The 24656-nt window shown below is 49.7% G+C and overlaps 1 protein-coding gene across 4 annotated transcripts in view; it reads left to right on the top strand.

Annotated features, from left to right (window-relative positions):
- Nucleotides 1-24656, top strand: part of SORBS1 (sorbin and SH3 domain containing 1) — a 274935-nt gene that overhangs the window by 524 nt on the left and 249755 nt on the right. The window lies entirely within an intron of this gene.

The following is a 24656-nucleotide window of genomic DNA, read 5'->3' as shown; positions in this document are numbered from 1 at the left end:
GCCGGTCGAGACCGAGGGGGAAGGAGGCTTGGGGTCGTTCTGAGCCTTTCCTGGGGACGCGCGGTCGGGTTCTGCATCCCCAGCATCCGCTGTCGTAAGACGGCCTTGAAATTCACCGGTGCCTGCTCTCCTGGGGCCGGCAGAATGTATCACGCTCTGGCAGGGCTACATCAAAGCGGGAGGGAGCCCACTGAGCGCGGCTCATTTCATGCGGCCCCCTGGTTCCCCCGGCATGTTCTAGCCGTGCCTTTGGGTTTTTGTTTTAAAACCCCGAGCGCTGGGATGGGCCCGTTGTCCCGGGGCCGACCCGCTGAAATGGCTGGAATTGCTCTCACCGTCAATAGCGGGGAGGTTTGTCTAGAGCCATCATGGAACCCGTCTGGCCTGTCAGGCCTCCGACTCCATCTCCCCCCCCCCCGCCCCCCGCCCCCCGCCCCCCGTGCTCCCTTTAAGTGGAGGCCGGGCGTGGATTGTGTGTCTCCACTCGCCTTGTGTCTTGAGCGCCTCGGCTTTAGATGCAATTCCGTGTTTCTGGTTGGAAAGGAAGCTTGGTGGTGACAGAAGAGAGGAGGGGTGGATTTCAAGCCGGGTGGGCAGCAGGGGGTCAGCGGCGGCGAGGACGGCACGATGGACATTTGGAGACACCATCATCTCTACAGCCCTCAGAGACTTAGATGAGGTAGAGGGCTGTCTACAGAGCGAGGTGTGTGTGTGTGTGTGTGTGTGTGTGTGTTTGTGTTGTGAGGGGCAGGGGTGGCGGTGGAGGACGCTGCCAAAGGTTTTCTGCCCCACCCTCTGGGTGCTGGCTTAAATAGGCCCTCGACAGCCAAGCTCTGGTGTCCTGCTCTTGGCCGGAGGGGAAGGGAGGGGAGGGTTTGTCTCTTGGCACCTCTTCCTTGGGCATTGTTGGAGCAGATGGCTAGGAAAGGTTAGTTCTCCAGGTGTTACAGAGAGCACATCTCTCGGCCCCCGGGGTCCCTGCCACCACTAGCTGAGGTGACTTCCCTGCAGGGAACTGGCACCTGAAATGAAATGCTGTCTGCCCTGTGAAGAGATGGGAGGGTATCGTCCCTTCCATACAGCTCTCACCCTGCCGGTCTTTTCCTCCTGTTACCTGCTTTCATCTGTTGTAGTTGGAGAGTTTCTGTAAACTTTTCTGAAGAGACTGGTCATCTTGTTGGGGCAGGGGTGGGAGTGGGTGGGTCAGAGTTACAGAAAATGACTAACAAATGCTTCTTCCTGGCAGAACTTAGCGCTGCTCAGTTGTCCCCTCTGTCCCCATCTCCAAAACAGAGTTCAATACAGATAGCAGAGTCTGGGGTTTTCTTTGTGGAGAGTGAAAGGGTAGGCCCAGGAAAGAAAGCTTTTATTGTGCAGCATTGATAGTCATCTAGTCAACCGAACTTATCTCGGGACCCCTCCCTGGACGGGGAGGTCAATTTGCTGGATACGGCGCTTGCTGGTGATTTAGGGTTTGACCTGTCTGTATGAGAAAGGAACGGGTGGTCTCAAAAGCTTCAGTGGAGGCGCTCTGCCTTTTTCAGAGGCAGGGCAGCTGGCTTTGATCCTGGCCACTGAGCTGTGAGCTCTAGGCTGGTGGCTTCCGCTCCCGGGGCCTGTGTCCTTGCTGGTGAAGTGGAGGACTTTCGTGCAGATGGTTTTCCAGGTTCCTGACAGCATTCCTGTTCTTAGGTTCCCAGGTGCAGCTTGTGGTGGCATTTTTGGATTCCTTTCTGTTTGCTAAAACTGATGTGAAATTGAGAGCATTGAGCAGTGGCATGAAAGAAGCATTCTAGGACCCAGGCTTCTGTTGGATTCCCATTCACCTTCTTCTCGATCCGTGTGATTTCCTGAGGTTGTACTGTCTATAAATAATTCAGAGCTAGAATGGCCCAGAGTGAGAGAGGCGCAGGCCCCAGAGTGGGTGATTGTCTGTGGAAGGTGAGGGCGGGATGACAGATTGCCAGGGAGAGGGAATTTCTCCAGTTCATTCTCTCTCCCCGTGGATGTTTAACTCGCTGTTTGAGCGTTGGTTACACAGGAGAACGTACAGTTATCTAGAACATTAGAGTTGGAAGAGAACCCCATGACTGCCAGATTCGGCCTCCCTCACTGAGGAATTTGAGGCGTTGGGAGGCTTGGCCATTTGTCCAAGGTCACACAGCTAGCAAGAAGTGGAGCTGGGCCGGGAACGCTGGTGGACAGATTCTGGGCTCTGCGTTCTAGATGCATCTGTGAAACCCCCTCCTCCTGTGAGAGACATGATCCTAACGTGGGGTAGGGAAAAGTCAGAGGAAATGGGAGCAAAAGAAAGGAGGGGTTGGAGAGGCAGATGGGAGAAGATAGGAGGTTGGGGATGGGTCTTGTGGTGAAGAAAGCCAAGCCTGGAGCTTGCAAGCTGGGTTCTGTGGGCGGTGAAATGGCAGAGCACTTCTGCAGCCCTTGGGGTGGAGGGAGGAGAGGCTTGGCTTGGGCTAGGGTGGCTGCGGGTGGCCTGAGAATCCAGCCTGGATCTGGGACCCAGTGGGAGTCCCCTTGGGATCTCTCCTGTTGAACCTCAGATTTCAGAGTGCGGGGGAGGCCCTTACAGTCATGGGAGCATGTGGGGAGTCAGGTGTGCTGGTGGTGATGGGGCCAATGCTGAGGTTAGTTTGGGAGCTAGTTCTGCTGAAGTTCCAGTTTTTTTTCCAAATGCAAAACCCAAAAAAAGTTTTCCATGGATTTCTTTCTGACGCAGACAGCATTTTCTCCTGTGACTTTGATGGGTGCTTTGTACGTTTTTCTGAGATAGCGTTTTATGTGCTCCCATTTCAGAGGAGAGACTTGCAGATGACTGATGTACTGAATTGCGGCTCATTTCGGGGAGCTTCTGGCCTGTGACCTGAGCTGAGCCTCAGAATGTTTCAATGAGCAATTAAAGAGCTGTGAACAGTGGTTGACCAGAGTGTTAGCCATTCAAAGGCAAGAATGAAAGGTGATCATACTTTGAAGTCTGCAGCTCAAGCCAACAGCTGGCCATGAGCAATGTCATTTACTGTGACTGACTCTTCAGTGTATTTTAATATATTGTCGTTAAAATTTTATGTACTCTGTTCTTAATTTAAAATCAGTTGAGTTCAGTCTTTTTGGATGTGTGTATTTTACAACATAAAACAAACAAGAAGCAAACGAATTGAACCCACTGAAATGGCTTTTTACTTCTGTGTGGCCTCCCATGGATTTTTTCCCCCTCTCCTCTTCTGTGGTCAGTAGTGGCTCTTGATAGGGAAAAAAAATGTTCCCGGGTCTCTGTCATGTAGTTATTGTTTTTACAACAATAGAAAAAGTTTCCACCCTTGTATTGTGGATCACAAGGGACATGCCGTCCCAAGAGATGTGCCCTATTTCTTGACTTCCTTCCATGGGAAGTGTTTTTAATCTATTCTCTAACAGAGGCCTGCACTTTAAGGGGTTGAGGATACTGGTGGTAGAGGCGGGGCTCTTCTTTTTTGTGAGTCATGGTCTCACTTTATCACCATGACTGATGGGAGTGCAGTGGCCCATTCCCAGCTCACCTCAGCCTCCACCATTTGGGCTCAGGTGATCCTTCTGTTTCGGTCTCCCAAGTAGCTAGGACTACAGGCATGTGCCACCATACTTGGCTAATTTTTTGATTTTTGTAGAGATGAGATCTTGCTATGTTGCCCAGGCTGGTCTCTGACACCTAGGCTCAAGCAGTTCTTCTGCCTCGGCCTCCCAAAATGCAGGGATTACAGGTGTGAGCCACTGCAGCTGTTTGGGGCTCTTCTCGATGATTGGATAATGCTCAGAATGAGAAAGGCTGGCAGACTGTGGCCAAGAGAGGATGTCTAGGAAGAATTCTGTGTGATGGTTTCTTTGTTTCCCCAGGCTGAGCTAACCCAACTGGCTGTAGCAGGGCACAGACACCTTTGGAAAAAAATAAGATGCTTGTCAACTTTCTGATCAGTGTTGGGGGAGCCCTCACACCCCTCTTGGGAGGGGGGACAGCCACCAACAGGTTGCTGGTGTGAAGTCCCAGATGCTTTGATAGATAGATGCTGTTTCTCTTCATGGTGTTCTTCTAACTCTGATTAATTACAGAGAAGATTGAGTGTTGGTGCTCAGTGGTCAGCAAATAGCTTAGTGTCCAAAGTGGGGCTCACAAACAAGAAGTCACCTTGAAGTTTGTAGTGTTTTTTTTTTGAAAGCAGGATTTATTGAGAGGACAGAAAGGCTCCCACAGTGGGAGGGGCCCCAAAGGGGTTGTCAAAGTCTGTAGTTTTTATATTAAAAATTCACGTGAATTTCGTATTCTCTATAATAGATCTGCTTTTAGTATAAAAGTGGTCAAACTGCTTTACTATAGCCTAGGCAACATAGTGAGACCCATCTCTACAAAAAAACAAATTATCCAGACGAAGTGGTGCATGCCTAGAGTCCCAGGTACTTGGGAGGCTGAGGCGAGAGGATCACTTGAGCCCAGGAGGTCAAGGCCACGGTGAGCTATGATCGCCCCACGCACTTTAACCTGGGTGACAGTGAGACCTTGTCTCAAAAAACAACAACAAAAAGCTGCCTCACTATTGAATACAGTTCATGGTCTAGGAAAACGCTATATTTCCCTTGGGCCTTCAGTCATCATATACACTCAGCTGGAGAAGCCAGGGGTGGGGCAGGCATCAACCTGCTGGTGCTGACAGGTACCCTGCCGGCCTCTCCCACCGCCTCTCCCTGACCCACTGTATGCCCCAGTTATTCCAAACTCTTCCACATCCCCAAAGGCCAGATCCCTCTGCCCCCACCAGGACTTGCTCCCTCCCCAGAAGGCCTTTTCCTGCTTTTCCTGGATGACGCCTGCTTCTTCTTTCAGACTCTGCTGACATCTGAAAGAGCTGGTTAACTTCTTGTAAACAGCTTGCTACTTCTGTTGTTATTGCTGGTTCTCTTGTCTGCTTCCTCCTCCATATATGTGAGGCTTAGGAAGAGAGAGAATCTGTGTTTCCTCTCTTTTTAAATTAAATTTGGGAGGCGGAGGTGAGAGGATTGCATGAGCCCAGGGGTATGAGACCAACCTGGGCAATTTGGCAAGACCTCGTCTCTACAATAAATCAAAAATTAGTTGGGCGTGGTGGCACACCCTTGTTGTTCCAGCTATTTGGAAGGCTGAGGTGGAAGGATCGTCTGAGCCCAGCAGGTTGAGGCTGCTGTACACTCCAGCCTGGGCTACAGAGGGAGACTCCAACTCAAAAAATAAATAAAATTTAATTTTAATTTCTATCAAAGCATTCTATATATATTAGAAGCCAAATCACACCACAAGAAAACCAGGCTTATGAAGAAGGCTTTGTCACTCCTTGTCATCCTGGTGATCCATTCCCCAGGGTCAGGCACCGAATCAGATTTTGTTGCTGCAGTAACAGACTTAGTGGCTTAACACAACCCCAACTTGTACTAGCACAAATATAGTCGCTCAACACAACCTAAGTTTGCACTACAGCTTTGTAGCTTAGAAGTCTGAAAAAGGTCTCACCGGGCAAAGATGTGGGTATCAGGGTTACATTCCCTTCAGGGAAGAGTCTGTTGTCTTGTGTATGCCAACATCAAGAGGCCCCCTGCATTTCTTTGCCCAAGCTCACTTTCTTTCATCTTCAAAGCCAGGAAGGGCTGGTTGAGTCCTTCTCTGACTTTTCATAGTCACGTCTTCGTCTGATTCCCTTCTTCTTCCTTCCTCTTCTGCTCTCTAGGACCTGTGGGATTATATTGGGCCCACCAGGATAATCTAGGAAAACCTCCCTTTTTTTTCTTCTTTTTTTCTTTGAGTCGGAGTCTCACTCTGCTGCCCAGGCTGGAGTGCAGTAGCACACTCACAGCCACCGCAGCCTCGACATGCTGGGCTCAAGGCGATCCACCTCAGCCTTCCAAGGAGCTGGAACTACAGGGGCACACCACCACGCCCGGCTAATTAAAAAAAAAAAAAAGTATGGTAGAGACAAGGTCTAGTTATGTTGCCCAGGCTGGTCTCAAACCTGCGGGCTCTGGCAATCCTCTCGCCTTAGCCTCCCAAAGTGCTGGGATTACAGGCGTGAGCCACAGGGCCCAGCCACCTTCTCTATTTTAAGGTCAGTTGATTAGCAACCTTAATTCCATCTGTAACCATATTTCCCCCTTGCTGTGTAACTTAACGTGCTCCTGGATTGGGGGCTAGGATATAGACCTCTTTGAGGGGTCATTAGTCTCTCTATGACAGTCACAATTCTTCTAGCTATGTCTCCTCATATGACGGTCACATTTATAAGTACCTGCTTACAATGCTGTTTCCTGTTTATTCATTTTAACTGTTATTTTGAGATATTATTTCCTGATGTCTTACTATGGATTAGAGGAACTCCCTCCCCCCCGATACTTCTCTTCTTCCTTATCCTTTCACTGTTGTTGAATCACAGTTTTTGGTTACATTGGTATTCAGTGCTTATATTATTTTGACTGTATAAATAGTGTTCATGGATGAGCCATATAGTATACTATAATGATAATTCCTTTCTTGTACTTTTAAACTTTTTTTAATGGTAGGACCTCCCTCTGTTGCCCAGATTGGAGTACAGTGGCATGATCCCAGCCCACTGCAGTCTTGACCTCCCTGGGCTCAGGTGTTCCTCCCTCCTCAACTTCTGAGTAGCTGGGACCACAGGTGCCATAATGCCTTGCTAAAAAAAAAAAAATTTTTTTTGTAGAGATGGGATTTGGCTATGTTGCCCAGGCTAGTCTTGAACTGCTGGCCTCAAATCATCCTCATGCCTCAGCCTTGCAAAATGCTAGGATTACAGGCATGAGCCACCCTGCCTGGCCCCTTTCTTGTACTTTTTTTGAGTTAATAATTGCCATTTATCTTCTGTTTGCTTAGTTTCTATGTACTTGTAAGTCCAAAAGTTTCTGACAGCATTTTAAAAAAATCTGTGTTTTTTAAAAATTCTTTTCTATTTTGTTATCTTTTTTTTTTTGTCCCTTGGGAGTTTCCTCCCAGAGGCCTCCATCCTCGCCTTTGTTCTTGCCCTTTGACCTCTCGGCCTGTGACCTGACTCATCCTGGGAATTCCCTCACCTTGTCCAGGGTCAGACCCTCTGTTTTCCTTTTGTTGATTTATTCCTCCTTGGATTTCTGAGAGAGGGTCTGGGGATTTGGTTACTTTAAACTTTCACGTTTGAGATGTTCTCACACTATACTTATTTTTGATTGGTGATTTGATGCATCTAGAATTTTAGGTTAAAAGCTCTTAGAATCTCCAAGACATTGTTCTACTGTCTTCAAGGTTTCCATTTTGATGTCAAAAATTTTGATGTTATTCTGATTCTTGAGCATTTGTGAATTGTACTTTCTTACTGAAAGTTTTTAGGATTTTCTCTCTTTCCCTGTATTTGAAATTCCCTTGCTTTAAAAATTATTAGGTTGGGTCTTTAGTGTGACTTTTTTTTTTTTTTTTTTTGATTTGGAGTCTCACTCTGTTGCCCAGACTGGAGTGCAGTGGCACACTCATGGCCACCCTATTGTCGACTTACTGATCTTCGGTGATCCTTCCACCTCAGCCTTCCAAGTAGCTGGAACAACAGGAGAGCGCTACCATGCCTGGCTAATTTTTTGCTATTTTATTGTAGAGATGAGGTCTTGCCAAGTTGCCCGGGCTGGTCTCAAACCCGCGAGCTCAGGCAATCCACTCGCCTCAGCCTCCCAAGGTGCTGGGATTACAGGCTGATCCATCGAGCCCGGCCTAGTGTGATTTTTTGTTCTGAAGACTGACTTCTTTGTAAATATAAACTTACATTTCAGAAAATTGGTGCAATTTTCCTAAATGTAAGCTTATATTTACAATTTCCTTTTCTATGTTTTTTCTTTGGAATACCTATTTGTTGGATATTGGACTTCCTGTATTGAGTTTATAATTTTAAAATATTTTTATTTCCTGTTTTCCATTTTATTATATTTTTGTTTTACTTTTTTGAGAAGAACCTTCGGCTTTACCTTTAACTTTTTTCAATTTTTAAATTTCTGCTTTCGTGTTTTTGTATGAAACATACTTTTGTTGCTAAGAGCTCCCAAGTTCTTTGAGTGCTTGCTTTTCCCTTCTTTTTGAAATAACATCCTGTCCTTGTTTCATGGGTGCAATAAATTCCTTCATTAGTTCTGTGTGTGTGTGTGTGTGTGTGTGTGTGTGTGTGTGTGTGTGTGTGTGTGGTTTTCTGCTGTTCCCCACATCGTCTCTGTTTCCTCCAAGTTCCTTATTCTGTTTGCTTTGGTTACTGTGTTCCCCATTGGAGTTAACCTTCTGTGCATACTGACCCTTGACTGTCCATTTATATTTTAAAAGTGGACACCAGAATCTGACTAGGCATCTGGGAAGAGGTTTGTTAACTTCATTGTAGGGTGATCCAATCAAGAGTCTCCCCTTTTTTTTTTCCTACTGGAGAAACCTACATATCAGTGCCTGCGGATTTCTTTCTCTGGGTCTTCCCTGTGAGGGCTTTCTTGGAGAAGATTTTGCCTGGGGTGGGGTGGGTGACAGCCTGGCTATCCTGCATCCTGGGAGCCTTGATGGGGAGGGCAGCTGGGAATGAGCCTGTTGGCTGTACAGACTTTCACTCAGTACCTTGGTCTTCGACAGCTGTCCCTCTCTCTCCCTCTGCCTTCCCTCAGCTACATCCCTCCCTCATTCGTGTCTAAATCCAGAGGGTCTCTGAACAGGACCTCTACCTTCTGCTGGCAGAGGGCAGGAACCCCCAGGCCGCATGGATTGCAGGCGGCACCCTGGCCTGACTGCTCTTTGTACCCACTTTCAGCAGGCACCCATCTTTTTTTAGGGCGGAGTGGGAGTCTCACTCTGTCACCCAGGCTGGAGGATGGTGGCACGCTCCCGGCCACCGCAGCCTCGACCTGCCGGGCTCAGGCGATCCTTCCTCCTCAGCCTTCCAAGTAGCTGGAACTACAGGCACGCACCACCATGCCCGGTTAATTTCATGATTTATTGTAGAGATGAGGTCTCACCAAGTTGCCCAGGCCGGTCTCGAACCCGCGAGCTCAGGCAATCCTCTCACCTCGGCCTCCCAAAGTGCTGGGATTATAGGCGTGAGCCACCGCGTCTGGCTGCACCCGTCTTTTTAGCTCCATCCTGGTTCTCCCTTTAGTGTCCTTGGTACCTCCAGTTCCTGAGCACGCTTCCGTGCCACAAGTTGGCCACTTGTCGAGTGATTTCCCTTAGAGCAAACAGTGCAGAGACCTAAATCAGCTACTGTGGCCATCAGCTGTCTGTCGCCCTGGGTTCTGTTGACACACGTCCTCTGGGGTTGTCCCCTTTCCGTTGATAAGCGCATTCCTCTCCTATCTTTTTAATGGGGTTCTGGGAGGGAGCAGAGATAAACATGGGTGTTCAGCCCTCTGGCTGGACCAGAAGTTTGTTTCATCTCTTTGTCTAAGCACTTAAACTTGTCCGATTTAGGATATATTCCCAAGAAAAGTTTGTTAAATGATGAACGCATGTTTCTAAGATGATGGGCCTATGGTTAGTCATCAGATTTCAAGAAAGTCCTGACCATGCAGTCTTACAAAAATAAATCCAGTGTTTAACCTGAGATAGCTGTAATAACAGGCACTGAGCTTGCCTGGTCTCCCCACACTGTGTAGGGTGAGAAGCACCATGGGACAGCATTGTAGGCGATTGCTGGTGTGTGGTGAAGCCCAGGTGCCATCTCCAGCTCCGCCAGTAACTCTCTGAGTCACCTGGAGAAGCTCCTTAACCTGTCTGGGCCTTGGTTTCCTCAGCCTTAAAATGAGGTGTTGCCTGGGCGCAGTGGCTCATGCCTATAATCCTAGCACTTTGGGAGGCCAAGGTGGGAGGATCACTTGAGCCTAGAAGTTAGAGACCAGCCAGAAAGTGAGACCTCATCTCTACAAACAACAACAATAACAACAAAAAATAGCCAGATGTGGTGGTGTAAACCTGTGGTTCCAGCTACTTGGGAGGCTGAGGTAGAAGGCTCACCTGAGCCCAGGAGGTGGAGACTGTGGTGAACCATGATCTGTGCCACCCAGCCTGGGTGACAGTGAAACCCTGACTCAAAAAAATAAAAAGGATATGTTGGTCAAGGTTTGATTCAGTTCTCTATGCTGAGCACCTGCTGTATGTAAGGCAGGGCGCTAGGATCCTTCTAGGTGTCTCTTCTGAGGCAGCCAGTGCAGTGTTTTGTTTTGTTTTCTTTTTAAAATTTAATTCATTTTTTGTAGAGACGGGGTTTCACTCTGTCACCCAGGCTGGTCTCGACCTCCTGGCCTCAAGCAGTCCTCCCGCCTGAGCCTCCCAAAGTGCTGAGATGACAGACATGAACCACTGTGCCCAGCGCAGTGCAGTGTTTTGTGTGTATGTCCGCTATGGTGTGTGCTGAGTTGATTGTTTGGTTCAGATGTCTTTCTCTTGAACTTAATTCAGCATCTTGGGCAGTGTAAGTCCTGTGCACGTTTTATCTCTTACTCTTGCCAGACTGTGGGCTCCTTGTGAGATGACATCACAGTCCTCTCTGTGTCTCCCATGTCTACCACAGCCCTTATAGAAGGTATATGGAAAATGTTGGATTTGTTTGCTTCTAAGGAGTCCATCAAGGAAATATGAAAATGTGAGTTACTCTGCCAGGGCTCCCAGACCCTGGTCAGAGAACAAGGCTGAGCTTGTTGAGGGCTCAGCTGTATCCCTCCCGGCCTGCTTGTGGAGTTGAGGGACTTGAACGTGTTGGTATTAAAGTCAGGGAGATGGCAGTTCTGGACCATAGCCCTGACACTAGAGGATTGTTTTTCCCCAGACAGATCCCAGTCACGCATTTGTCCAATAGGTCTTACCCTGTAACTGGCTACGATCGGACTCATCTTCACCATGGAAATGAATTACAGATGTAACCCTTCACTGAAATTGTTCAAAAACGTCTCAGTGGTTTTTCAGAACTTATTTTGGTTTCCCCAAATCTATGAGCTTATTGCCAGGACTAGTAAGTAGAAATTTCAGGGAGGTGGATTTAGCTCAGTGGAAGAACTTGGCGTGGTGAGAGCTGTTCCCCTACCAGACTTCCTTGGGAGGCCCCAATTCTGTGTCAGGCCAAGACTAGATGCCCACCGGCCAGGGAACCTGAAGAACCAATGCCTGTCTGGGAGATGAAGTACTATGACAGCATCTGAAAGTCCTTCGCTTTTGATTTGTCCAACAAGTAGCCATTAGGCACCGACTACAGACCAGGAGCCATGCTGGGCTCCGGGAATACAGAGGCAAACAGAGAGAAATGGCGCCTGCCTTCCTGAGTTTATAAACGAGAGCTGAACTGTCTAGTGTGGTTGTCACTAGCCACATGTGGTTATTTAAATGAATTTAAAAATCACTTTTCCAGTCATACTTGCCACAAGTGCTCAGTTGGCACGTGGGATGGGTGACCGCCCCATAAACAACCCAGGCAGAGAGTGTTTCTGCCGGCTCAGTGAGATCTCTCAGGCAGGCTGGACTGCGGAGCCATGATTCTAGACCAGACAGCTCACACTGGAGCCACAGAGGCACAGAAAAGCCATTTTTTTCAGGTCCTGCAGCTGGATGGGACCCAGCCAAGAGCAGATCTCCTGTATTTGAGTGTGGCTTTTCTCTCCTTGAGGTGACAGGCTAAGAGTGTGGTCTCTGTTCTCAGGCTGCCTGGGGTCAAATCCCAGCTCTGTTACTTCCTGGACTTGGGTTTTAGGGCAAGTCACTGCTCTGGGCCTCTGTTGCCTCACCTGTAAAATGGAGAAAATCATAGTCCTTACCTCACAGGATTGCGGGAAGGATTAGATCATCTGCTAATTGTAAGCCTGACACCAAGTAATCACTCAGTGAACCATTATTGAGAATGAGAAGGGAACAGAAATATTGATGGTGCCAAGGAAGCCTTATCAAACAGCAAGCAGTCTGGAGTGGAAGAAGAATGTTGTCAGGAGGAGGAAGCTGTGTTTGTAGAGCTGCCCGACCACCTGGGGAGAGATACAGAAATGGACTATTTCTACGCCAGGGGCAGCCTTAGTCTCACACTGAACTGATGTAAAAATGCCAGTATGTCCACGAAGCCCTCTGGGTCCCCAAACTGGTCACCAGTATTCCGAACAAGGCTCCTTTTGGTGTCTCCTTTCTGCTGGCTTGCCTCTACTTAGGCTGGTCTCCCCAGCCCTTTCTCCTGGTTCCCAAACACTCCTTCTCCCATCACTGCATCACCATTGCCCTCCTGCCAGCATGTCAATGTGAAAGCTTCTTACTCATTTATAGAATGCCTTGTGCATTGATTATTCATATTTTTATTTTTTATAGAGATGGGATCTCGAACTCCTGGGCTTAAACAATCCTCCCACCTTGGCCTCCCAAAGTGCTGGGATTACAGGTGTGAGCCACCACGCTCCCATTATTATCTTGGAGGGGAGGGGTCACAGGTATTTACTGTCATCCCCATCATCCCCATGGGGCGGAGGGATGCACCAGGGCAATGCAGCAGAGAGCGAGACAGGGGCCTGGTTAGCCTAGCTGTTGGGTCCTGGTCTTTCCTTGAGGTTCCCATCTCTTGGTGATGTCATTCCCACTCTTGCTCAGTCTTGCCTGCAGGTCCATCTAAAGCAGCACAGCGTTCTGAGGGTGTCCCATTTTGCTGGATGGGGAGAAAGAGAACTCTGATGTTAGCCTCAGGAATGGGATTGTGCTCCGTTGGATAGGTAAATACCTGTTTACACGTGGAACTTGGTTTTAAAAAGTGCCTTAAGAGCCACAGTCTCGTTTTATTCATTTGTATTTTTAAAAATTTTATATAGAGTTTTTAAAAGTATATATAAAATATTTATTTATTTATCTATCTATCTATCTATCTATTTATTTGAGTCAGCGTCTCACTCTGTCGCCCAGGCTGGAGTGCAGTGACCCACTCATGGTCACTGCAGCCTTGATCCGCTGGGCTCAGGCAATCCTTCCGCTTCAGCTTTCCAAGTAACTGAAACTACAGGCATGTGCCTCTATGCCAGGCTAATTTTTTTTTTTTTAAACTGTAGAGATGAGGTCTCGCCAAGTTGCCCAGGCTGGTCTGAAACTCCTAGGCAATTGTCTTACCTCCTCTTCCCAAATTGCTGGAATTACAGGTGTGAGCCACTGTGCCCAGCCCAAATTTTATTTGTAGTTATTTATTTTTGTTTGAGGGGTCTCACTCTGTCACCAGGCTGGAGTGCAGTGGCACGAATCTTGGCTCTCTGCAACCTTGACCTCCTGGGCTCAGGCAGTCCTCCTGCCTCAGCCTCCTGAGTAGCCACTGGGACTACAGATGTGTAGCCACTCCTGGCTAATGTTTTTGATTTTTTGTAGAGACGAGGTCTCGCTGTGTTGCTTAGGCTGGTCTTGAACCCCGGGGCTTAAGCGATCTTCTCACCTTGGCTTCCCAAAGTGCTGGGATTACAGGTGTAAGCCACTGTGCCCCGCCTTCACTTCATTCTTTAAACAAATGTTGGTCAGTGATGTATACGTGGGTCCCGCCCTCCTGGTGTTTTATTTCCTTAGTCACACTGACAGGGCAGGACTCTTTGCTTCACTAGCAGGCATTCAGCGTGTGTTTCAGGTTATGAAGCAGGAAGATTTTCGTATGACAGGGTGGTGTGTGTGGAGGTGCAGGTAGTGAGGGTAATCTAGTGGTACATAATGGATGTCGCATCTAGCCTCACCCAGGTGAGGTGCACAGGGCAGGTACTAGAGGCCTCTGATATCTCTGAGGTCAGGTGTCTAGTAATAGCCGACCCAGGACTGACCTGGCAAGCTGGATTCTCAGCGTGGCAGGGAAATACAGGTTCTGCCTGAGTACTAAGGATCAGAAGAGTTGAGGACTTGTGGCTTCACCTGTAACTGGCCCTGCCAATCCCTTCCAGCCTGGGCCTTGACTTTCTATCCTCTTGGGTGATGTTCTGGTTTCGAGCAATTATAACAGGGATGGGAGCTTAGTGGATCCCAGAATTGCCCGTCTGCCGGCCTGTCAATTTGAAAGCTCATTACTCATTTATAGAATGCCTTGTGCATCGATTATTATTATTATTTTTTGTAGAGATGGGTCTTGCTCTATTGCCTAGGCTGGTCTCGATCTCCTGGGCTCAAACGATCCTTCTGCCTTGGCCTCCCAAAGTGCTGGTATTACAGATATGAGCCGCTGTGCCTGCATGCATCGATGATTAACATCAGCCTGTGGGCCGACCTTTGAACTTGGTTTCCCAGTATGGAGGGTTACTAGGACAGACTGTGAAATCCAGCTTCTGTGTGTACCAGCAGTTTCCTTGTCTGATGTGTAAATAGATAAGTTGTTCACGGATTGCTCATCTCCACTTAGAGTTTATCTTTAGTTGGGGGGAACCCGTGTTGGGGGACCTTTCCTGTGAGCATAGAATGATGGTCAGGGGTTGTAGGGACAATTGATGGGGGGAACATGGGTACATTTGCCTTTGACATGGATATTAGGGAGTCTTTCTAAGGCTGCTGTAAGAAATATACTGCTGATTCTTCTGGGCTTGAGCCTTTTTGTTTTTGGTAGAGCTTGCTGTGTTGCCCAAGCTGGTCTTGAACTCCCAGCCTCAAGTGAGCTCCTGCCTCAGCCTCCCAAAGTGTTGAATTTACAGGCGTGAGCCACCTCGCCCGGCCGAGCCTTTCTTTATAGACAGTGCACACAGGAGACTGGTGAGAGGGGAGACTGGGCAGTATCTAGAAGGCCGGGATGAGCTAAGAAAGGCTGGAACCGGAGCTGGGAGATCTGAGTCCCTGCCCCAGGAGCCTGGCCAGTGGGGCATCAGGGTGGAGTGACGGGGCAAGAGTGGGAGCTGCTTTGAAGCAGGACAGGGTGAATCGAGGCTCTGGAGAAAGCAAGATCCCAACAGGGACAGAAACCAGAGCAGCCGGAGAAGGCTGGGGCTTGGGAGAGCCAAGGGCCCGGGCAGGGTCTGGTGGTGGCTTCTGCACATCAGGTTGCAGGGCCGATGAACGGGGCCAAGGCCCTGTCAGGCCTTTTGGGACGCTTTGTGCTTGCTTCGCAGGGCCTCTCTGGTGGACCTGGTGCGTTCGTGAGCCAGCACCGGCAGGTGTGAGGGGGCGAGGTCCCCCAGGAGCTGGGAAATATTAGTCATGCCTGAGCACTGATAGAAGATACGGCTCCTCTCCGAGACAGCTGCTGCAGGGGGATGCTTGCAGCCGCCAGCCCGCATTACCTTCCGCGTTCTTGGCTTTGGCTTTAATTATTAAAGGCGTGGGCTATTTAAATACTCACCTGAAGCATCGTGTGAATAACTTTCCCTTCCGGGGGTCGGAGGGCCTCCAGCAGGGAAGGGGTTTTGCAGCCTGTGGTTCTGGGCCCTCCAGAAGCCTCCAGGGACACGTACTGGATAACGAGGATAAAGAGGAAATCCCAAAGATGCCCTTAACAGCAGGGTGCAGACTGCTGGGCTGTCTTGCAGATCGGCGTTTATTTTAAGCAGGTCCTTATTTGAGGAGTCAAGGATGTTGTTCCTTTTTATCGTAGGCGAGGAAGAAACAGTGCAGTTAGAAGATATGAGATATTTAACATGCTGTTTAAAAAACCAAACTGTAGGCCGAGGTGAGAGGATTACCAGAGCCCACAGGTTCGAGAACAGCCTGGGCAATTTGGCGAGACCTCATCTTTACAACAACAAAAAAATCAAATAATTAGCCAGGTGTGTGCCTGTAGTTCTGGCTACTTGGAAGCTGAGGTGGAAGGATCGCTGGAGCCCAGCAGGTCGACGCTGCGATGGCCGTGAACGTGCCCCTGAATTCCAGCCTGGGTGATGGAGTGAGACTCCAACTCAAAAAAAAAAAAAAAAAAAAATCAAACTACCTGGGAGACTTTGATTGTGGGTGCCTGTAGTGACATGTGTGGTTTTCAGGAGGGTCTCCTGGGGCCCTTGGGCTCTCAGAAGGGGTGGGGTATGAGCCCAGTCCTGGGAGGGCAGGCTGGGAAGGCCACCTGTGTGCTTGGCCCGAGGGCCAAGCAGTAGCAGGGCTGAGCCGCTCCTCTGCAGGCCGTAGTTGGAGTGGCCTGTTTTGACAGGCGGGAGAATCAAGAAGAGAGAAAGCCCGCAGCCCTCTCTGGGCTTGTTTATCCATTTGTTTCGTGTTTTTGGCCTCCGTTAGTCCTTGGTGCTGAGTCCAGTCTCCGGACCTTTGCCTGTGCGGTTTCCCTTCAGTTGGTTAGCGCGCCTCACCCATCAGACCTCACCTGGAGTGCCACATTCCAGGGAAGTCCCCTCCCACCGCCCTGCTGGAGGGCTCTTGGGGTGTGGTGGTGTGGACAGATCCTTCTTTGTCGTGTTTGTCTCCACTGCTTTTTTGCATTTGTTTGGAAAATCATTGTCTCCACCCCAGTGACAGTGACCGGGGCTGTTTCTTTCTTTTCTTTTCTTTTGAGTTGGAGTGAGGCTCACTCCGTGTCCCAGGCTGGAATGCAGTGGCACATTCACAGCCACTGCAGCCTTGACCAACCTGCTGGACTCTGGTGATCCTTCCACCTCAGCCTTCCAAGTAGCTGGAACCACAGGCATGCACCACCACACCCAGCTGTTTTTTCTTTTTTTTGGATTTATTGTAGAGACGAGGTCTCACCTAGTTGCCCAGGCTGGTCTCAAACCCCTGGACTCAGGCAGTTCTCTCACCTCTGCCTCCCAAAGTGCTGGGATCACAGGTGTCAGCCACCATGCCCAGCTGTGGGGCTCTTTCTTGTCACTGTTATATCCCCACTGCCTGGCGTGGGCCTGTCCCCCAGAAGGTGCTCTACTGTTGAGTAAGTTAATTCATCTTTTTATTGCTTAAGTTTTAGATTCTGTACCGGCTTCTGGAAACACAAGGAGAATAAACCACCCTCTGCTGTTCTCACCAAGCTCCTTAACCAGAGCAGGGTGAGCCGTCAAGACAGCCACTGAAGTGCAGGAGGAAAGCATTTGTCACTTGAAGTTCTGTTTATTTCTTTAACTGCAGGGGAGACACTGCTTTCCTATTTATAGTGGCACCGATTTCATAATTACCTTGCAAGTAAGTGTGCTCAAAGCTCTTTAATGGGAAGGTGTGATCAAAAAGTGTGTGGCCACTGGTCTGAAGGGGGAGAGTCTGGTGAACACTCTGTTGGGGCCAGCACAGGGTGCCACGGGGCACACGGAAGGGGCGCTGGAACCCAACCAGAGGACAGAGGGACTGGCACATGCAAAGCCAGGGCAGTATGAGAAGACTCCGTGGTGCGGAGAAGGGCAAAAACTTTACTGAGCCTGAAGTGTGAGGCAGGAGGACTGAGGGGATGAGAATTAGGAACACCGAGAGAGATGAAGCTGGTGCCTGCCTGCAGGATGGGCATGGCCTAGTAGGGGAGAAGAGAGTGGTACGCTTATGCCTCAGGAGTGACACGGAGAGGGGAATACCAGGAATTCAGAAGAGGGTGGGTGTTTTGGTTGGGAGAGATCAGGCCTGGTCATGCTTTAAAAATTGAACATGCCAGGCACAGTGGCTCACCCCTGTAATCCCAGCATTTTGGGAGGTCGAGGCAGGAGGACTGCTTGAGCCCAGGAGTTCGAGACCAGTGTAGGCAGCACAGCAAGATCCCATCTCTACAGAAAAATAAAAAAAATTAACTGGGCATGGTGGCACACGCTTGTAGTTCCAGTTACTTGGGAGGCTGAGGCAGGAAGATCGCCAGAGCCTGGGAGGTGGAAGATGCCGTGAGCCGTGATTGTGCCTCAGCACTCCAGCCTGGGTGACAGAGTGTGACCCCGGCTCAAAAAATGAAACAAATCAAAAAACTGAACATGGCTGTGATCTCACAGGCCCTCATCTTTGTTGCAGGGGCCAGGGGCCAGGGGTGGGAGCTGGTTGACTTCAAGGCCCTTTTAAAACCCCTCTCCGGGGAACGCTTCTCCATGAAGTTCCCCTCGGTCTGCTTCTACCCAGTGGCATTTTTGATTTAATGTGATTTAGAGCCCTCCCCGGGCTTTGTTTTCCAGGTTATGACATTGTGTGTGAATAAGAAAATGTGGCCTACGGTCTGTGTAAATATGCTCGCTGTGTTTACTTACCTGTGTCCTCGTGCACAAACCCTCCTTTTCTTTTTTTGTTTGCAAGTCCCAGGGCTTGAAGTAATTATGTAATTAGAATCCACAAAGAGTGGGGCCAGATAAGGTGTAATTAAAGAGGAAAGCCTAATTTTGGAAGAATGATAAGAGGTCATTTGACGCAGTCTGGGCCCAAATCCAATCTTGGAAGAACAGTAAGAGGTCATTTGGATGTAGGGAGCTTGAGGCCACCCAGGAGCCCAGACCGGCCTCGGCATGGGCAGATTCTGTTTCAGTTCACTGTGAAGGCCAGTCATTGAGCATCTTCTCGGTAGAGGGGAGCGTGGGAGGCCCAGCTGTGAGTAAGAAACAAACGCCTGGGATCTTGGGAGGACGTGGAGGGATGTGGACTTGAAGACAGCCAGGAGGTTCCAAGGTGGAGAGAAGAAGACTCAGGGGTGAGGAAGGGTTAACAGAGCAGGTGGCACTGAACCTGTGCCTTGAAAGGTAAGGGGTTTCAAGGGCAAGGACAAGAGCTCTCTGGGCACACGGGAGGTGCTCCGATGATCTTGGTGGAATAAATGCACCAAGGGCAGAAGTCAGAGGTGGAAGGGCATGGCCGTGATGGTAGGTGGTCATTTTGCGGAGGCGACTGTGTGCTGAGGAATCAGATCACCGTGGAGGTCCAGGGAGACTTCCTTGTGGAGGGGCACTCGGGCAGAGCCTTGAGGGACAACAGCAGCAGGGAAAGGGGTGAAGGGATCTTTCCGAGAGGGCGAGTCACGCGGGCACCCAGAGAGGACAAGAGAGGAGGCCATGCTGGTGGGTAGTGGGCACAGGGCAGCAGGTGACACCAGCTTGACTGGAGTGGGTGACGTTGGTTTCTGAGACTCAGGAGTATTGGGCAGGATCCACCAGTGGCAGCTTGTTGGTCAGGTGAGTGGCCTGAAAAAGGCAAGAGGAAGTTTGCCCTTAGGGGAAGAGGGGTCTGGGCCTGGTGGGTGGGACAGGTTCTGGGGAGCTCAGCCTTAGCTGCACTAGGGGCCAAGGTGTGGAGTCCAGGCAGTGGGCTTGGGAGGGTGGGGCTATCCATCATCCCTGTCACTGAAGGGTCATTGGTCTTGGTAATGAGAGGATGAGAGAAAAGGGCAGGGAGGAGGTGGAGATGATGCCTGGGAGGATGGAGATCTCTGAAATGAGGAGGGGTACCAGCTAGGGGGAGGAGGGCCTGGTGTGTTGAGCATCCTGGTGCCTTGTTAAAAAGCTCCAGTTCTGCCTGTGAACCAGCAGAGAGACGTTGGCCAATTCCTCTTCTTCTCAAGCTCCGTTTCGTTGTCAGTAGGAGTCTCTGCCTTTATGGTTCAAGCTCATCTAGAAGGAGTTGGGGGGGCATCCTGACAGCCCCGGGGCTCTGGCCAGAGGAAGGGTCTGGCTGGAGACTTGAGAGATCACCCCATGGAGGTGAGAGAAGAAGTCGGATGGTCTTATTCCCTGTCCTGGAGTGAGTAGGAGCCTGGGGAGAGGGGCTCTGGCTGAGGAGGTTGGATGAGGAGTTGGGGGAAAGAGGGCTGTGGCCGCCCAGCGTGGTTTGGAGACTCTTTGACGAGGGGGTGTGTGACCTCTGAGCTTACACAGATGTTGAGGTAAGGGCACCATCCTGGGGTGGAGCAGGGAAGGGATTAATTGTCCCAAATTTGTAGAAAGGGGATGCTCAGGGTAGGGAAGTGGTGGTTAATGAAACTACAAGGCCAGTCTTTGGGAATCCTAAGTCCTTGGACCTGTGAGACAGAGTGCAGAGCAGGCGTCCGGGCAGAGGAGAACTTGGACAGAGCCATGAGGGATGAATAGTGAATGAAAAAGGAGGGAAGGAAGGACTTTCCAGGGAGGACTGACATGGAGTCGGAGTGCAAAATTCACAGCTGAGATTCTGTCAAGGAAGGCGCAGGTTTTGTGAACAGCTAGTGTGGGTTATACCTGGTGCTCTCATGATCTCATCTCATAACCTCTACACCATGTCTGCCTCTCTTAGTATCCCAGGTTACACACAAGGCGGCAGGAGCAGAGGGGAGGGCTCATCCGCCCCAAGTCTTGGTGGCCAGGTGGGATTTTGTTGTATTGGGATTTCTGGCTCCACTGCGACAATCACCCATGCCACTATATTCTGCCGGCTCTCTGGGGAATGTAGGGCAATGGAATGATTTGTCTTCATGACCCTATTCTCAAATTCACCTGCCTAAACGTGGCTCCAGCTGGCAGTCTTCCAGCACCATGTGGGATGTTAGCAGCGACAGGAGGCCCTTAGATGGCTCATCAGGGTCCAGAACCCTCACCTACAGGTGAGCAAACTGAGGCCCAGATAGGAGAAAGGGTGTGTCAAGGTCAGGGGCAGAATGGGGATGAAGCATCTGGAGACTCGAGTCTTTGTAGCTGTTTAAAGGCTCCCTGGGCTCCTGTGTAAAAGTTTGTTTTTAGACAACAATGGAAACCTTTGTCTGGAGAGTTGGTCGGGCAGGGTTGAATATGAAAGGGTGTGTGTGTGTGTGTGTGTGTGTGTGTGTGTGTGTGTGTGTGTGTGTGTATGTGTCTTTCCTTCACTTTAACCTCAGATGCCTTTGAACCAGCAGGGAGGATTCTTTAAGACCAAAGGTTAAGACCAAAGGCATTTAACAGGTGGGGAGGGCATAGGAAGGAGGGGGAAGATCAGAAGTCACAGAAATGAAGACTAAACTCTAGGCTTGGCTAAAAAGGAATTTTCCAAGCCTGTAAATAATCACGACCATTTAATGAACACTCATGGTGCCCGGCAGTCTTTACATGTCATTTTGTGTCACTGCCGTGGCCTTCGCATGAGGTAGGTGCTGCTTTATTGCCCCCATTTGGCAGATGAAGGAACTGAGGCTCCAAGAGTCTTAAGTTACCTATCTCAAGTCACAGAATTAGAAAGATGTAGAGCCAGGACTCTAACCTCCTGGATCCAAAGCTTTTCCTTTAACCAACCCCTGAGGTGTGATGTGAGTTCCAGGTGCCTGAGCCTTTGGGGACATAGGAGATAGCACATGTAGGGAGGTCATCTTTCAGCTGTGGTTCTCATGGGGATGGGGAGGGGGCATGGGGACTTTACCCCCAGGGGGCATTTGGCAATGTCTGGAGTTACTTTGGGTTGGCACAGATGCTACTGGCATGTAATGGCAGTAGTTATCCCGTGCAGACTGTCAATACTGTGGGCTTAAGAAACCCTGCCCTTTGGGGACCTGATTGTGTTTTTACCATTCAGGGCGCAGGGCTGTTGGAAGGACCCATCTGAAGAACTCGAATTCTTCCTTTAGCTCCAGAGACTTATGCTGGACCTTAGTGGATATTGGCAGCCTGGGGTCCCCACGGACTGAGCCCCGAGGGGCCAGGGAGGTGGTAGGGGTGGGTGGAGGCCTGGAAGAAAAATTCCAGCAAGGCATGACCAGCCAGGGTGGCCCAGGCCTGCACCTGAGCTGCTGTGGGTGAGAGGTGGGTGGAGTCCACTCCGGGTCGTAGGGAGTTGATCGGAAGTAACTGAACTGAGAACTCAGACCCAGCAAATCGCGCTTTTTTTTTCTTCGTTAAATGCCTGGGCAGCGAGACCTCATCTCTACAGTAAATCAAAAAACCAACCAGGCGTAGTAGCGCATGCCTGTAATTCCGGCTACTCAGAAGGCTGAGGAGGGAGGATCGCCGGAGCCCAGTGGGTCAAGGCTGCGGTGGCCGGGAGCGGCCACTGCACTCCAGTCTGGGCGACAGAGTGAGACTCCAACTCAAAAAAAAAAAAAATCATTAAATTATTGCTATGGCTACTCACCATCAGAAATGTCTGAGGAAGGGATCACGTGTTTTAGAGACGCATGTGTTACCTGCCAGACTCCCCTGTTCCTAGTTACTATTTAATCCAACTTGAGCCAGCCCCATCCACTTGGAGGGGAGCTGCTAAAATATCTGGGAGCCCCAGGACCCTTGACTTTTGCCAGAGCCTCCTGTGGCAGCTGGTCAGTCAGGGCAGCCTCTCTCCTGAGAGGTGGTCTTGAGGAAGGTGCCCACCGCCTCGTCCCAGTTGCTGTTGCTTCCTGTTTCCTCTTCCAGGTCAGACACGGAAACAGTGTGCTCTGTGGCCTTGTCTCAGACAGTGACCTCCCACATCTGACTTCTGCCTCTGCAGCAGGCCCTGCCTTTGTGACACTGGTTGCCAGCTGGCCCTGCTGTGCCACGCTTCTTCTCCACCCACAGACGCATGCCCGTGGCTGAGCCTTTGCCCTGACGGCTGCTTCCTTGCCATCTTCTGAGACCCACCTGAGGCCTCCTTCGCGAAGCTCCTTGGCCACTCCAGCTGACATTGTCCCCTTCCTCCTCTAGACACCCTGTGCTCCAGTCACCCTTTTGGTTGTTTATCCAGCCATTAAATTCTGAGTCTTTCCTGTGTTGCCTTCCGACCTCTCCTGTGGCTCAGTCACTAACTAGCTGCGTGACCTTGGGTGAGTCCCCTAACCTCCAATGAAGCCGCATGGCCTCAAGGTCAAATGAGAATCCCAGCTATGGGTCCTGGGGTACTTCTCTAAGGTCAGTGGAAACCTAGGTTCCCCCTTGATCCCCTAGAGTCATGGAGAATCCAGAATTAGTTGTTAGAAAACTCTCTTCAGACTAAATAAGTAAGCTGCTTTAATATTAATTCTTGGCTGGGTGCAGTGGCTCACTCTTATAATGCCAGCACCTTGGGAGGCTAAGGTGAGAGGATCGCTTGAGCCCAGGAGTTCAAGACCAGCCTAGGTCACGTAGTGAGACGTCATCTCTACAGAAAATCAGAAATTTAGCCAGGCATGGTGGCATGCTTCTAGTCTCAACTGCTTGGGAGACAGGAGGATCGCTTGATCCCAGAAGTTCAAGGCTACAGTGAGCCATGATCATGCTACTACACTCCAGCCTAGGCAACAGAGTTAGACCTTGACTCAAAAAAAACAAAACAACAACAACAAAATTCCGTTAAGTCGGTGGGTACCATTCACTACTGCATTCGTTTGACAAATGCATGGGGAATAGACGAAAATAACTGCCTCCTCTCACAGAACTTTACTTTGTGTTTTGGGGGCAGGGGTTGTTCGCACGACTGTGATAACTGGCCCCAAGGATGGACACAGGGTGGTGTGCTGGAGAGACTCTCCTATTCGAATTTTGGAAAGACATACCCGCCCCTGCAAGGCCACAAGTTCCTTGAGGGAAAAACCCAAGAAATCCATCTTCCACTGAACCTACCACTCATCCTTGGATATAGCAGACACTCAACAAATATTTGCTGAGTGAAGAGGTTTTTTTTTTTTTTTTAGAGTCAGGATCTTGTACTGTCACCTAAGCTGGAGTGCGTGGCACAATCCTGGCTCACTGTTAGCCTTGAACTCCTGGGCTCAAGCGATCCTCCTGTCTCTGCCTTCCAAGTAGTTGGGACTACAGGTGTATGCCACCATGCCTGGCTAAATTTCTGAGTTTTTGTAGAGATGATATCTCACTATGTGACCTAGTGAATTCTGTGCAGGAGGTAAGTTTGTATTGGTGCTGCAAACTTCAAGGCCACGTGGGTCCCTGAAGGTTTCATGATGGGGTGTGGCCCAGCTGGCTCAGAAGGGTCGTTGCCCACTGTGCTTGGCAGAGCCTGGAGGCAGATGAGCCATCCTTGAGTCCAGGCAATTCAGGCCTCAGCCAGAGGAGCTATCATGACTTCTGAGAGGAGATTGTTAGGAGAGACTGAAGGCCCAGGTGACACCCCACGTGGTCTCCAAAAAGGCTCTAGCGTGGCCCTTCCCAAGATAGACCCGTTCTAAAGTGCAGGCATCCTGGGCAGGCATTTTTCTAACTTGAGGTTATGATGGATCAGAAAAGAATATCTACATTGTGTCCATTTCCTGAGCAATTAAAAGTCAGAGAGGCTTCTGCCCAGCCTCCCAAACAGCCTGGTGCAACCCGTTGGCATTCACTCTCCTAAACCCCGGCATTGTTCCTTGGAATTCAAAATAGGTTATGAATGTGCTTGATGTCAGGAAAGATAAATCTGTGAGGAGGGCTGTAGTCAATACATTTCCTTTTTAAGTAGAAACAATATAAAGAGCTTAATTCAGTCCCGAATCAATCTCACTTTGTTGCCATGATTGTAGAAAACCTGAACTGCTTTATGTCTGTCTCACACTGTTTATATTCCTGCAATGATCCCCGTCTGAGCTGGCCCTGTGGAGCCTTTTTAGGCCATGCACGGCTCTCGCCTCTCAGGGCTGTTTGCCTGTGCACTCCAGAGGGGTTGTGTGGTAAGTGGTGATTTCATTTAATAGCTAGGGGTTCTCTTTAGGGTGGCTATTTAGTGGTATCCCCAAATAAGCTTCCTTGTCCAAGAGAGCTGGAAGGTGAAATTCTTTTGCCTTTTCCTTCCCATTAGAAGGTCATTGCATTTTAATTAATTAATTATTATTTTTTTTTTTTTTTGAGTCGGAGTCTCACTCTGTCACCCAGACTGGAGTGCAGTGGCCACTCCCGGCCACCACAGCCTCGACCTG

This window comes from Carlito syrichta, unplaced genomic scaffold, assembly GCF_000164805.1.
Source record: "Carlito syrichta isolate Samal-C Ts95f unplaced genomic scaffold, Tarsius_syrichta-2.0.1 Scaffold304557, whole genome shotgun sequence".
NCBI lineage: Eukaryota > Metazoa > Chordata > Mammalia > Primates > Tarsiidae > Carlito > Carlito syrichta.
This window is presented reverse-complemented; position numbering and strand designations above follow the sequence as displayed.